We start from the raw sequence: 14,277 nt of genomic DNA on the forward strand, positions 1-14,277 counted from the left end.
CACTGCTGACAAAAAAAAACGGCTTGTCTCACATTTGCCAAAAAATATTATGATTGTCCCCAAGACTTTTACGCAAATATTCTGACTGATGAGACAAAACTTTTTGGAAGGTGTGTGTCCCATTACATCTGGCATAAAACCAACACAGGATTTCATAAAAAGTCGCACCAACAGTCAAACATTTTGGTGGTAGTGTGATGGTATGGGGCTGCTTTGCAGCTTCAGGACCTGGATGACTTGTAATAATTGATGGAACCATGAATTCTACACTCTATCAGAAAATCCTGAAGGAGAATGTCCGGCCATCAGTTCGTGACCTCAAGCTCAAGCACACTTGGGCTTATGCAGCAGGACAATGATCCCAAACACACCAGCAAGTCCACCTCTGAATGGCTCACGAAAAACAAAATTAAGGTTTGGAGTGTCCAAGTCAAAGTCCAGACTTAAATCCAATTGAGATGCTGTGGCATGACCTTAAACAGTCCATTCATGCTCGAAAACCCTCCAATGTGGCTGAATTAAAACAATTCTGCAAAGAAGAGTGGGTCAAAATTCCTCCACAGCGCTGTAACAGACTCATTGCCAGTTATCACAAACGCTTGATTGCAGTTGTTGCTGGAAAGGGTGGCGCAACCAGTTATTAGATTTAGGGGGCAATTAATTTTTCACATAGTGCCAGCCAGGCGTGCGTTTCCCGAACAACGACGTAACTCGCTGATTAACCACCATAGTACGATCCATCGCTTTGGAAACGAACTAACTAGTCATGACTGTTTCCCGAACACAATCGCATCTCCGTCGTTTAAACCACATTAGTTCAACAACATAGGGCCATTGTTAATGACGTCACACACATGTGGTGGAGGAATAACTTAAGCTATTTAACTGATTAGAGATCTCTAAGATGCTACTATATTGAACATGGCACCTACTGACTAATTTACTGCTTTTTGTTCCCTGTCATTTTGCTTTATTTGATGTTTGATTAATCGCGGGTTCCCTCTTACGTTATACTCTGGGGTTCCCGCAGGCATTTATGCACATGCGCACTCTTCAAAACCAGTGCTTACAATGGACGTGCAAAAACACATAATTAAAATGCATTTATATTTACATAGAATGGACGATACAGATAGTACTGCATGTTAGCTTGCTTTTTGTGCCCAAGAGCATATTTATTTATGCACACATATCTTACTAACAAGAAACTATGCTTCTAACTACAGGTCGAGAGCTGTAGTTCCAACCACGGAAGTTTGTGACGCTGATTGCGAACGTTCGTTTGAACTATGGTTTCGGGAAACACCGAATCGTTGAACTATGCTGGTAACGACAGAACTTGCGACCATAGTTGGTTAACGATGCCTTTGGGAATCGCACCCCAGGTTTGGACAGTTTTTTTCCATTTAAAAAAAAAAAAAACAGGAAGGGGCAAAAACCTTTTCATGGCACTGTATATATATGAATCATGAATAACAGAATTTAGGATATTTTTGTAGCATTAAATATGCCTAGCTGGCTCATGAATATTAATTACCTAGAAGTGTGATCACTGGGCCTTTCTAGAAAATATAGTTACACATTCATGGGTCATTCACGCTGTCTTAGTATTGAGATACAATGTCAAGCCAGTTTTATATTGGCTCAGAAATTATTTTAATGTCCATTTTATTTTAAATATTTCTTCGTCTTCTTTTTTTTAAAACAATTTTGAATTAATATCATGAGAAAATATAACAGTCTATCACATAACAAGCACATAACAGTACATGCACTGTATTTCCAGTACTAATATCTAGTCATTCTTGAATGAAGACACTTTACTTAATTAATAAATAAATAACAACAAGGTAAGACAAAAATATCTTAATTCAGTTTTTTCCTCACTTAAACACTTAATTTTGATATATTTAATATATCTGATACATTTAACTTAATATATTAAATAATTTAGCTTCTTATGTAAATGTGTCTTGATTTAAGAATATTTATTTGTAAAGGAAAACAAGACAATATTAAGTTATCTTACATTAGAGCAGTGATTTAGAACAAATACTTATTTCAATGTGTGTACACAATACACGGACAAAAAGAAAAATAATAAGCATAGAAAAACTAATAAATAATTAATGGGTGGGGTAGTCAAAACTGAAATATTATCAGTTTGACATCAACATATAATTAAAAATGAATAAAATAATTCAAATAATTGTGATTTGTTTACTACAAAAATAAATTTAATGTTTAATAGGGCTCTGGATAGATGCACGGATCAGACCAAGGCTACTTTTACCCATTTGAATTAACATCAGGTGCAAAACACATATCAAATTATGCCATTTATTTGAAAAGTGTTTGTAATGAGAGCCAAGAGATGCAAGACATACATCTGACGGCGAGCCCTGGGTTATGAAAATATAATCAGTTACATGAATGAATTTGCTAAACGATTCTTAGAAGACGCAGATATGTAGAAGCCATGGCAGCTGGAGCTGGAGCGCTGGGAGAAATATTGCACATTGTGAACAAATAGCCCCTTTTTCAAAACTGGGCTGGCCTTGTCCTTCCTGTGAATTTGAATAAGCTCTGATGCTGCTCCAGATTCCTTAGTGGAAAAGCGTGTTGCTGGATCTTGAATGAGAATAAGGGCTGAATATCTGCATGGTGAGCCAAACTATTTTCACTCCCCCCTCCGGTTTGCACAACGGTAAATGCTATCTAGGTTAGTTGGGGGAAAAAAGTAGCCTAGAACTTTCTTTTCCTAAGGGAAGGCGAGGGAATGAAAAGTTGGAGAGAATGCAGGAGGAACGATTTTCTCAGGTACAAATAAAACGGTACTTTGTCTTTGTCCACCGCTTCTTTATTGATTACTGAAGAACCACAACATCTCAATCCCATTTGCACCTGAAAGGCAATTCTGGATAAAAAGTGAAGAGAAATTACTCAATGAGTGAACAATTTAGTGGATGCGAATGTGGATGGATAGTGCATTAACTTAGCATTGAATGTTTCAAATTATTTTTCTGAAAATGGTTGATGTAGCGTAAGCAGTAAGAAGCTAATCCATCTCAGCAGGGATCTCATATAGGTTGTTTTCAGCAAGCCACAGTCAACCAGGAAGGATAAGCCCAATCTTGCCTGCAATTTCCCCCAACAAGCTTTCCAAATCCATTTGTCAATGAAAGAGGAAGTCTTTGGATTTCCATCAGACCAATTTGTTTGAGCCTCCATGACCTCAGCGCACAAGAAGCGAACTGTACCTGTCAAGACAAAATCTACCCAGACATACAAAGGTGGAGTTTTACATTCTCTGAGGAAAAAACGATCGGTGCTTGTGCTGAAGTTGTCGATATGTTCCTTCCTCAACAAAAATGAATGAAAAACAATCAGGCAATGTGAATTTTTTCCCTGGCTAATGAAAAGAGCTTTTCTCAATCAGTTAGCACTATGCTAAGGTGTCATGCCTGCTGAAGTACACTTCAGCACACAGAACACAGACATAATATACTGAATGTAATGCTTTCAGAGATTTAATTGCATGATAAAATGAAAATGTATTATTTCAACTTCCTGAACTTTGAGTGTTTTTGACCCCTTAAATAGGACTTCAGTACATCTTTGTCACAGAACGGCCAGGCTCATTCCCAAACCAATTACCATGATCCACCTCACCTGAGTTCTGATCACCCTCACCTGCACCTCATCACCGCTGCAATCACCACTCACATAAAAGCACCATCCTCAGTTCACCCAGTTGTCCGGTCTTGTTGTGACTACAAGGACCGACATCGTACGAAGCTACTGGCTGAGTATACTACCTGAAATTCCCTACCTGTTATACTTAACTTCTGCCCTGTTCCTCTTCATCCTCTTCGTTCACAGAATCCAGCTCCTGGGTGAACACCGTCTTTCCCCAAGTTCTCTGGGACTCTAGTTATCCACGGATCTGCAAAGAAAAGAGAGACTGTTGGAAACTTGACTATCTATTCCCAAATTCACGAAGAATCACTACTCACCTATTTCCACGTCGTCCACCTTTGCTGTGTGTTCCTCAACTCTGTGAATAAACCCTTTCACTTGAATCACTTACCTTTGTGTCCGACAGTTCCATTACAGAAGATCGGACCGCTAACGACAGCAAGATGAGTGCTTCAGACCCGTTTCAGGAACTAGTCGACACTCTCAAGAGAATACTTACCCTTCCAGCTCCACCACCTTTGCCACCATCAGCTCCCGCTCCAGTCACTACCATCTCCAACTCTTCTTCTCCAGTCATGTTTGCCAGTCCCATGGCCCGACCAGCGCCCTACTCAGGTGATCCCGAGGAGTGCAATGGCTTTCTGTTACAATGTTCCCTAACCATTGATTTACATCCACAGATGTTCCTCACAGATCAGGCGAAGATTGCGTTTGTGATCACTTCACTTACGGGACCAGCTTTAAGATGGGCAGAGACGATCCTAAGCCAAGCAGGACCCGCCACGCAATCTTATTTGCAGTTCGTCGCCCATTTTAGAGAGGTTTTTAGCAGCTCACCAGGGGACTCCTCAATCGGCGAGCAGCTGTATCAGCTTAGACAGGGCTCTATGACCATCCACCAGTTTGCCCTGAAGTTCCGCACTCTAGCGGCTGCGAGCGGCTGGAGTGAGCTCTCTTTAATCACCGCCTTCCGCCAAGGTTTAAACCCTTGTTTGAAGTTACATCTAGCTGCATACGACAATACCTATGGATTGGAGAAGTTTATCCAACTCGCCATTCGCTGCTCCAACCGAATGAAGGCTTGCGTTTCGGACACCTCTTCCACTTGTCACTCCTCCCAGCCACCAGCCAGAGGTCAGAGTAGCCTCCGAACCTATGCAGACTGATATGTTCCACTTATCCCCTACGGAGAGGCAGCGACGTATAAACAACGCATTCTGTCTATACTGTGGTAGCCAGGAACACACGATTCTCTCATGCACCCTTCGTCCACCAAGACTGATGGTGAGTGGTATCCAGCCCCACATTCCCAAGATGAACCCATTAACAACCTGTGCTAATCTAATCCTCGATACTGATCTACTACCAGTTACCGTCCTCCTTGACTCCGGCTCCGCAGGGAATTTCATCTCGGGGAATCTCTGCAGACAGCTCCGCCTCCCGACCATTGCGACTGAAACCACCTACCAGATCCAAACAATAACAGGTACCCCTCTCACTCGCCGTCTTGTCAAGTTCTGTGTAGGGCCTTTACAGCTCAGAGTAGGTCTGCTACATCAGGAATCTATCCATCTACTGGTGCTTGAAGAATCCACAGTCGATATAATTTTGGGTCTGCCCTGGCTGGTGAAACATAACCCTGTGTTGTCATGGAAGTCTGGGGAAATTTTGAAGTGGGGCTCGAATTGCTCCCCACGATGCTTCCCGCACTTACCTCTACCGAGGCCTCGGGGCCCGAAGAAGCTGCCTCTCAACGCCACTTCTATTGAAAGCCCCGTGGAGAAGCGATCGTAGAGGTTCTGCCTGACTATGCTGCTTTCCGTGATGTTTTCTGCCCCAAGAGAGCCTCACGTCTACCACCTCATCGGCCATGGGACTGTGCAATTGACCTAGTTCCGGGTGAGCCAGTACCACGGTGTAAGATATACCCTCTATCACTGCCAGAACAGAAGGCCATGGAGGAGTATATTGAGGAGGCTCTCAAGCAAGGATATATTGTACCATCAACCTCCCCTGCTGCATCCAGTTTCTTCTTTGTGGCCAAAAAAGGATGGAGGCCTTCGTCCCTGTATAGACTACCGCAAGCTTAACAATATCACTATTAAATATCGATATCCCCTTCCTCTTGTCCCAGCGGCTCTCGAACAACTCCGCGGTGCCACCATTTTCACCAAACTGGACCTCCGCAGCGCGTACAACCTCATTCGCATCCGAGAGGGGGATGAATGGAAGACCGCTTTTGTGACCCCTACTGGTCACTACGAATATAGGGTCATGCCCTATGGGCTCGTTAACGCCCCCTCAGTATTCCAGAGCTTCATGCATGAGGTGCTCCGGGAGTTTCTTCATCGTTTTGTGATTGTCTACATCGACGACATATTAATTTACTCCCGGAGCCTGGCCGAACATCGCCACCACGTTGCGGAGGTCCTCCAACAACTACGCAAGTATCAACTGTATCTCAAGGCCGAAAAATGTCTCTTCCACCAACCCTCCGTTCACTTCCTAGGTTATATCATAAGCAATGGTGGCATTCGCATGGACAAGGGGAAGGTGGAAGCTATCACCTCCTGGCCACGTCCCACCACCTTCAAAGAGCTTCAGCGTTTCCTAGGGTTTTCCAATTTCTACCGCCGCTTCATCGCCAACTACAGCTCAATCACCTGTCCACTCACTGACCTTCTTCGGGTAGGAAACAAATCCCTTACCTGGGACCTATGTGCCACGGAAGCATTCAATCACCTTAAGAAAGCCTTCTCCACCGCACCTCTCCTGATCCATCCAAACCCTGATCTACCCTTCATTGTGGAGGTGAACGCCTCCACCACAGGAGTAGGTGCGGTCCTGTCGCAGCAGCAGGGGAAGCCTCCCAAACTCCATCCATGTGCCTTCTTTTCCAGGAAACTCAGCCCGGCGGAGCGGAATTACGACATCGGAGATCGTGAGCTGCTAGCCATTAAGCTGGCCATAGAAGAATGGAGACACTGGTTGGAGGGGGCGTCTCATCCTTTATTGGTACTCACCGATCACAAAAACCTTGAATACCTGCGAGAGGCCAAACGCCTTAACCCACGCCAAGCACGATGGGCTCTGTTCTTCGCAAGGTTTAATTTCAAGATTTCCTACCACCCAGGCTCTCGTAATATCAAAGCTGACGCCCTGTCCCGCATATATTCCTCCGAAGAGACACTCGAAGAGCCCGAAGGGATTCTCCCTGCAGACATTATTACAAGTCCCATCGTTTGGACCTCTCCACCAGCTGTCTCCAAGACACCTCCAGCGAATCCGCCGGGCTGTCCTCCTAACCACCAGTATATTCCCAGGACTCAGCGCACACCCCTCATCCACTCCACACACTCGTCACTTGGTACTGGCCACCCAGGGGCCAACGCTACTCTCTCTCTGCTAAAAGATCGCTTCTGGTGGCCCAATATGGCAAGGGACGTGAGAAGGTTCGTTCAGGGCTGCCCGGATTGCGCCATTTCCAAAAGTTCCCGTCATCTTCCTTCAGGCAAGCTGGTGCCTTTACCCATACCCAACTGCCCTTGGTCACACCTGGGAGTCGATTTTATCACAGACCTACCACCATCCGACAACAACACCTGCATTCTAGTCATTATCGACCGGTTTTCCAAGTTCTGTCGACTTCTTCCCCTACCAGGACTACCCACAGCCATGAGGACGGCTGAATTACTCTTCAATCGTAGTCTCTGATAGAGGACCTCAGTTTATCTCTCGGGTTTGGAAAGCCTTCTTCACTCTCCTGGGTGTGACCATCAGTTTAACCTCCGGATATCATCCTCAATCCAATGGGCAGACTGAACGCAAAATCCAGGAGATAGGGCGATTCCTGAGAACCTTCTGCCACGGCCGCCAGAACTCTTGGAACCAGTTCATAGGCTGGGCCGAGTACGCCCAGAATTCTCTCCGACAAGGATCCACTGGACTCACTCCCTTCCAGTGCGTACTCGGTTTCCAGCCTCCCCTCTTCCCTTGGTCCGGTGACCCTTCCGACGTACCCGCCGTAGATCACTGGTTCCGAGAGAGCGAGGGAGTCTGGGACTCGGCACACCATCATCTGCAACAGGCAGTGCGCAGGCAGAAGATTTCCGCAGATGCCCGTCGTTCTCCTACGCCGAATTACCTTCCAGGACAGAAGGTATGGCTCTCCACATGGGACGTCAGGCTGCGCCTGCCTTGCCGCAAGCTAAGTCCCAGATTCGTTGGTCCCTTCACCATACTGGAACAGGTCAACCCGGTCACTTACAAACTTCAATTACCTTCACATTATAGGATCCATCCCACTTTCCACGTGTCACTTCTCAAACCATATTTTCCTTCTGTTTCCCCAGAGCCTGGTCCGGTCGAGGAACCCCCTCTCCCTCTCATCATCGACGACGGCGCCATTTACAAGGTCCGTGAGATCCTGAATTCCCGGCGTCGTGGTGGGAGATTGGAATATCTGGTGGACTGGGAGGGCTACGGTCCCGAAGAATGCTCATGGGTCCCCAGGGACGATGTTCTGGATCCTGCTATGCTGGAGGAATTTCATGCCACCCATCCGGACCGTCCTGCGCCGCGAGGCCGAGGCAGACCACCACGACGCCGGGGTCGGCCCTCAGGAGCGGGCCGTGGAGAGGGGGGTACTGTCACAGAACGGCCAGGCTCATTCCCAAACCAATTACCACAATCCACCTCACCTGAGTTCTGATCACCCTCACCTGCACCTCATCACCGCTGCAATCACCACTCACATAAAAGCACCATCCTCAGTTCACCCAGTTGTCCGATCTTGTTGTGACTACAAGGACCGACATCGTACGAAGCTACTGGCTGAGTATACTACCTGAAATTCCCTACCTGTTATACTTGCCTTCTGCCCTGTTCCTCTTCATCCTCTTCGCTCACAGAATCCAGCTCCTGGGTGAACACCGTCTTTCCCCAAGTTCTCTGGGACTCTAGTTATCCACGGATCTGCAAAGAAAAGAGAGACTGTTGGAAACCTGACTATCTATTCCCAAATTCACGAAGAATCACTACTCACCTATTTCCACGTCGTCGACCTTTGCTGTGTGTTCCTCAACTCTGTGAATAAACCCTTTCACTTGAATCACTTACCTTTGTGTCCGACAGTTCCATTACAATCTTTATATGCAATTTCATAATTACTTATACTGTCTTTGAAATATGGTTAAAGTGTATTGCCAAATGTACTGACAAACATGTAAATGAAAACATACTTAAATGTAATTTCTATTGAAACTTGCATGTCTTGCATTTAAATAATTTTGTAATTACACATTTGTAACGATGTTGCAATGTTACAATGTTGCAATTTAGTACATTTATATATAAAAAGTGCTTTACATGTGCTTTAGGATGTTATTCAACATCAAAATAGGTGTATTTCTTTAAAGAATGACACAAATTTTATAAAAAAAAACAATTGTAAAATGTATATTAAACTAAACTAAAACAAGTCAAAACAAAACAAAACTAAAGACAAGACGATGTCAGATCCCTCTCGGGGCACGAGGAATGAGGAGACGCAGAGATTCCAATGTAAATCCTTTATTTGGAATCAATATCACAGAATCGAGGAGCTTGGGGAGAGACAAACATAAATGACGTTCAGACCGGACACATAGGCAGGGAAACACAGGGCTTATAAACATGGGGAAATCAACGAGGAACAGGTGAGGACTAATCAAACGGGGCTCTGGACTAATTATCTAATGATCACAGGAACGAGGAAGGTCAAATAGAGACACGAGAGGAGGAGAAAACAAGACACAGGACTGACATAACGCCCCCCTACGGAAGGCATGTCCTCACACCCTATTCCATCTAATGGGGGGGGGGGGGCGCTTTGGAGGCCTCCAGGGATCAGGGGACAGGGCTACCTGCCTCCAGAGCGGGGGCCCGTTCCGGGAGCCATGCCGGGACGGGAGACACAGGAGGCCATGACGGGTCAGGAGACTCAGGAGGCCATGGCGGATCCGGGGATTCAGGAGGCCATGGCGGGACAGGAGACACGGGAGGCCATGGCGGGTCAGGAGGCTCGGGAGGCCATGGCGGATCTAGGGACTCGGGAGGCCATGGGGGATCTAGGGACTCGGGAGGGCATGGCGGATCTAGGGACTCGGGAGGCCATGGCGGATCTAGGGACTCGGGAGGCCACGTCCTTATTTCTTCGGGCCGTGACCCTATAGCCCCCCCCCCCCCCCCAAAAAAAATTTCTTGGGGAAGTTCCCCCCTGGGAGCCACTGAAGAAAGGACTCTATGGGGAGCTCTGGGGGAGCGGGCTCTGTGGGGCGCTCTTGCAGCGCGGGCTCTGGGAGGGCGCTCTTGCAGCGTGGACTCTCGGGGGTGCTCGTGCAGCACGGAGCTGGACGGAACCAGCGGGGACGCAGGAGAGATGGACGGGACCAGCGGGGACACAGGAGGGCACTTGCGAGGAGCTGGCACTGGAGGGCGCTCTGGAAGCGCGGACACTTGGGGCCGCTCTGGAAGCGCGGACACTTGGGGGCGCGCTCTGGAAATGCGGACACTTGGGGGCGCGCTCTGGAAGAGCAGACACTTGGGGGCGCTCTTGAGGAGCTGAGCTGGACGGGACCAGCGGAGACGCAGGAGAGCTGGACGGGACCAGCGGAGACGCAGGAGAGCTGGACGGGACCAGCGGAGACGCAGGAGAGCTGGACGGGACCAGCGGAGACGCAGGAGAGCTGGACGGGACCAGCGGTGACGCAGGAGAGCACCTGCGAGGAGCAGGCACAGGAGGGCGCTCTTGAAGCGCGGATTTGCGGGGGCGCTCGGACAGCGCGAATTCTCGGTGGCGCTCTGGAAGCGCGGATTCACGGGGGCACTCTGGAAGCGCGAACGGCGGCGGGTTCGGGAGAGGCGCGGACGACGGCGAGCTGGCTTGGGCCCGGACGCTTCCCAGACACCGTTAGATTCCTTCTCTCCAACTCAGGCCGGTAGTGTCTGGGAGGTCCACGGGACTGTGGTAGTTTGCCCCGAGCCAGAACAGCTTGTTAAGAGTGGTGTCATCCCACGCCGTCACCGCGGCGATCTTGCAGAATCCCTCCGCGTTATCATAAAATGGATAGTCCCCGCGGATCAGGGCGGTGAAGCGGGAGGCAGCGTCCATACGTCCATGAGGAAAACCATGAGGAAAACTGGGGAAAAACAAAAAAGCTTTCAAAAAACGAAAACAAAAATGTCGGACGCCGCTTACTGTGTTAGATCCGGTCTTCTGTCAGATCCCTCTCGGGGCACGAGGAACGAGGAGACGCAGAGATTCCAATGTAAATCCTTTATTGGAATCAATATCACAGACTCGAGGAGCTTGGGGAGAGACGAACATAAATGACGTTCAGACCGGACACAGAGGCAGGGAAACACAGGGCTTATAAACATGGGGAAATCAACGAGGAACAGGTGAGGACTAATCAAACGGGGCTCGGGACTAATTAACTAATGATCACAGGAACGAGGAAGGTCAAATAGAGACACGAGAGGAGGGGAAAACAAGACACAGGACTGACAGACGAGACAAAATAAAATAAAAAACTAAAGAAAACAAAAAAGAAAACAAAAATAAAAAAACAAGAAAATACGAGACAAAACAAGACAAGACAAAAAACAAAAAAAACAAAACAAGACAAGACAAGACAAAAACAAAGACTAAGCTGTTAGCTTCTTTATTGAAAGCTTACTGAAAACACAAATAAAGGAATATTCAGATATTCAATATTTAACTATTATGCATTTGTTATGGTGATCTGGTTGAATGTGTACTGGCCCAAGTCAAAGACAAGTTCCTATAATATTTCAGAACCTGTATATGGCTTGTGTATTATTTATATATATATATTTATTTATTTATTTTGTGCTGTCTTATCATCTGCCAGGCAAAACATCAATAGAAAAACACCTGGTTTGTACAAACCCCTAACAGTGAGGAATAACAAGTGACGCTTTTCCTAACAAACACCAATAAACACATGGAAGCCTTCCTTGCATCAAAGTGGATTTTGTCTAGTCCCCGAAGACCCTCTTGGCTGATAAAAAACTTTTGTTTTGCATCATAAGAGAATTGTTTTAATTATTCAACGAGTTGTGAATTCATGCTCAAGTACCCTTGAAATTCTGCTTGACGGAGGCTGTGTTTACCTGCGCCGATGGATCAACACAACCTGATTTTCCCAGTCGTTTCCCAGACTCAGGGTGACCCGTACAGTCAAAATCAGTGCTCTGAAATAATAGCCGCCCATTTTTCCTCTGTATGCTGAAGCTATAATGATGAATAAAATTGTTTTTCCCCACCATTTCACTTCAGGGTGTATGTAATATGTTGCTATGGCAACCATATATTCCAATATTTCATACAAGCCTAGCAACATTATAATGCTTCTAACACGGCAAGCACTAATGAAATCGCACATTATTTTCATATACAACAAGTCTTGGACCACATTTGGCATCCAAAGTCAAAATAAACCAAGAAACAGACAGGACGGAAATGATTCTGAACAATTTAAAACAAGAAATATTTATGATTTTACACAATTTTTTGGTCACTAAGCACTGATCTCAGATTTTGGACCCTGTATTGTAATGAATTGAGAATTGCTTGGCAATAATGGCTTACACATAAAAGTGACGGACACATCAAAGCCATGTTGGCCCATTTGTTATTCATTTCAGAAATCTCTAAAGACATCACAGGTGAAAAAAAAAAAAAAACAGGGTTAAATTTTGACCATATTTCCCCAGTTGATTAATCACAGTATAATTAAGACAATTATTTCGTATTACAAGTTTAAATATGCAAATATAGTTTTATCTAATTAAATTGGCCTTAATTTGCATAATTTTCCAGAACACTGGACAAAAACAGGTTGAAAATTCTTGTTCCATTATGTTGACATATTAAAGGTTTTTAGAGGTGATTTTGGATTTCTCTTTTTATGAATCCATAAATCAGAAAATACTGTCAACAGCCTGAAAAAAAGTACAGTTTAACCATGTTTTTAGGAATAAAATTTGATGTAAATCAGGGTAATTATATATGAACAGCCCCCTCTGTAAAAATCCTTTAGAATATAGATAGGAAAAAACTGGAAAGTTTAGTGTATGTTAAATAAGTGCTGCTGAAGTGGAAAAAGCCTATTGTGTCACATTTGATATGCAAATTTCTAAGGTCTCTAAATAATCAACATGATCAAAATTTTGCTGAAAAACCTGTTGTACACAATCTACTGCAAACCTTCTGTCATCTGTTCGATAGTTTAGACTTTTTTTTTTTAATGCAAGAAAAAGGCTTAATGTCCACCATCTCATGGTTGACAATTTCATTAAAGTAAGCATAAGAATAGCTTTTATGTTGTTAGTAGTATTTCAATATGAACCCTTACTGGAATGAATCAGTTTATGTTCAGTTTGGGCCTCTGAATCAAACTGAGGTGTTTTTTCCCCCCTCCTTCACATTCTCACTATACCATACAATATGAGACATAAACACCTGGGGTATAAAATAAGACACTCAACAAAAACAGTTTTTGATTTTTTTTTTTAATTATATATTTTTATTTTATTTTGTCTAAATGTTCAATAAACTGTTTAATTTGAAAAGCTGTTTAATTTTTTCAGGCTTTACAGGCTTAAAAATGTTGTATTGTAATTTAAAATACACTGTAGTTTCTTGCCTTAAAGGGATAGTTCACTCAAAAATTAAAATTACCCCATGATTTACTGACCCTCAAGCTGTCCTAGGTGTATGTGACTTTCTTCTTCAATACAGTCAGAGTTATATTAAAAAATGTCCTGGCTCTTCCAAGCTTTATAATAACAGTGAATGTGGGTCAAGTCTTAGAAACCCAAAATAGTGCATCCATCCATCATAAAAAATACTCCGCATGGCTCCAGAGGGTTAATAAAGGCCTTCTGAAGCAAATCAATGTGTTTGTGTCACGTTGGTCACGTGACAAGAGTGATGCTAGACACTATGATACCCCCGTGTGCAAACGCTAAAGACGCGCTTCGTGAACTGTACAGCACCATCAGTGAACAACAAACAAATAACCCTGACGGCTTTTTCATCATAGCCGGTGACTTCAACCACGCAAACTTAAAGACAGTTTTGCCAAAGTTCTACCAACATGTGAACTTTGCAACAAGGGGAAACAACACACTGGACTTTGTTTACACAACAGTAAAGAACTCTTACAAGGCTGTACCCCGCCCCCACCTCGGGTACTCAGACCACATCACTGTTATGCTAATCCCAGCATATAGACCACTTCTTAAACTCGCCAAACCGGTTCAAAAGCAGATAACAGTATGGCCAGACAATGCCACCTCAGCACTGCAGGACTGCTTCCAGGACACAGACTGGAACATGTTTAAAGAGGCAGCCGCCTACAACTACCACACAGACCTGCAGGAGTACACTGAAACTGTGACTGCTTACATCAAAAAGTGCACTGATGATGTGACAGTCACCAAGACCATCACCACACGTGCAAACAGAAGCCATGGATGACAGCAGAGGTTCGTGGGCTGCTAAAGACCAGA

Source organism: Barbus barbus (genome assembly GCF_936440315.1).
Source record: "Barbus barbus genome assembly, chromosome: 9".
NCBI lineage: Eukaryota > Metazoa > Chordata > Actinopteri > Cypriniformes > Cyprinidae > Barbus > Barbus barbus.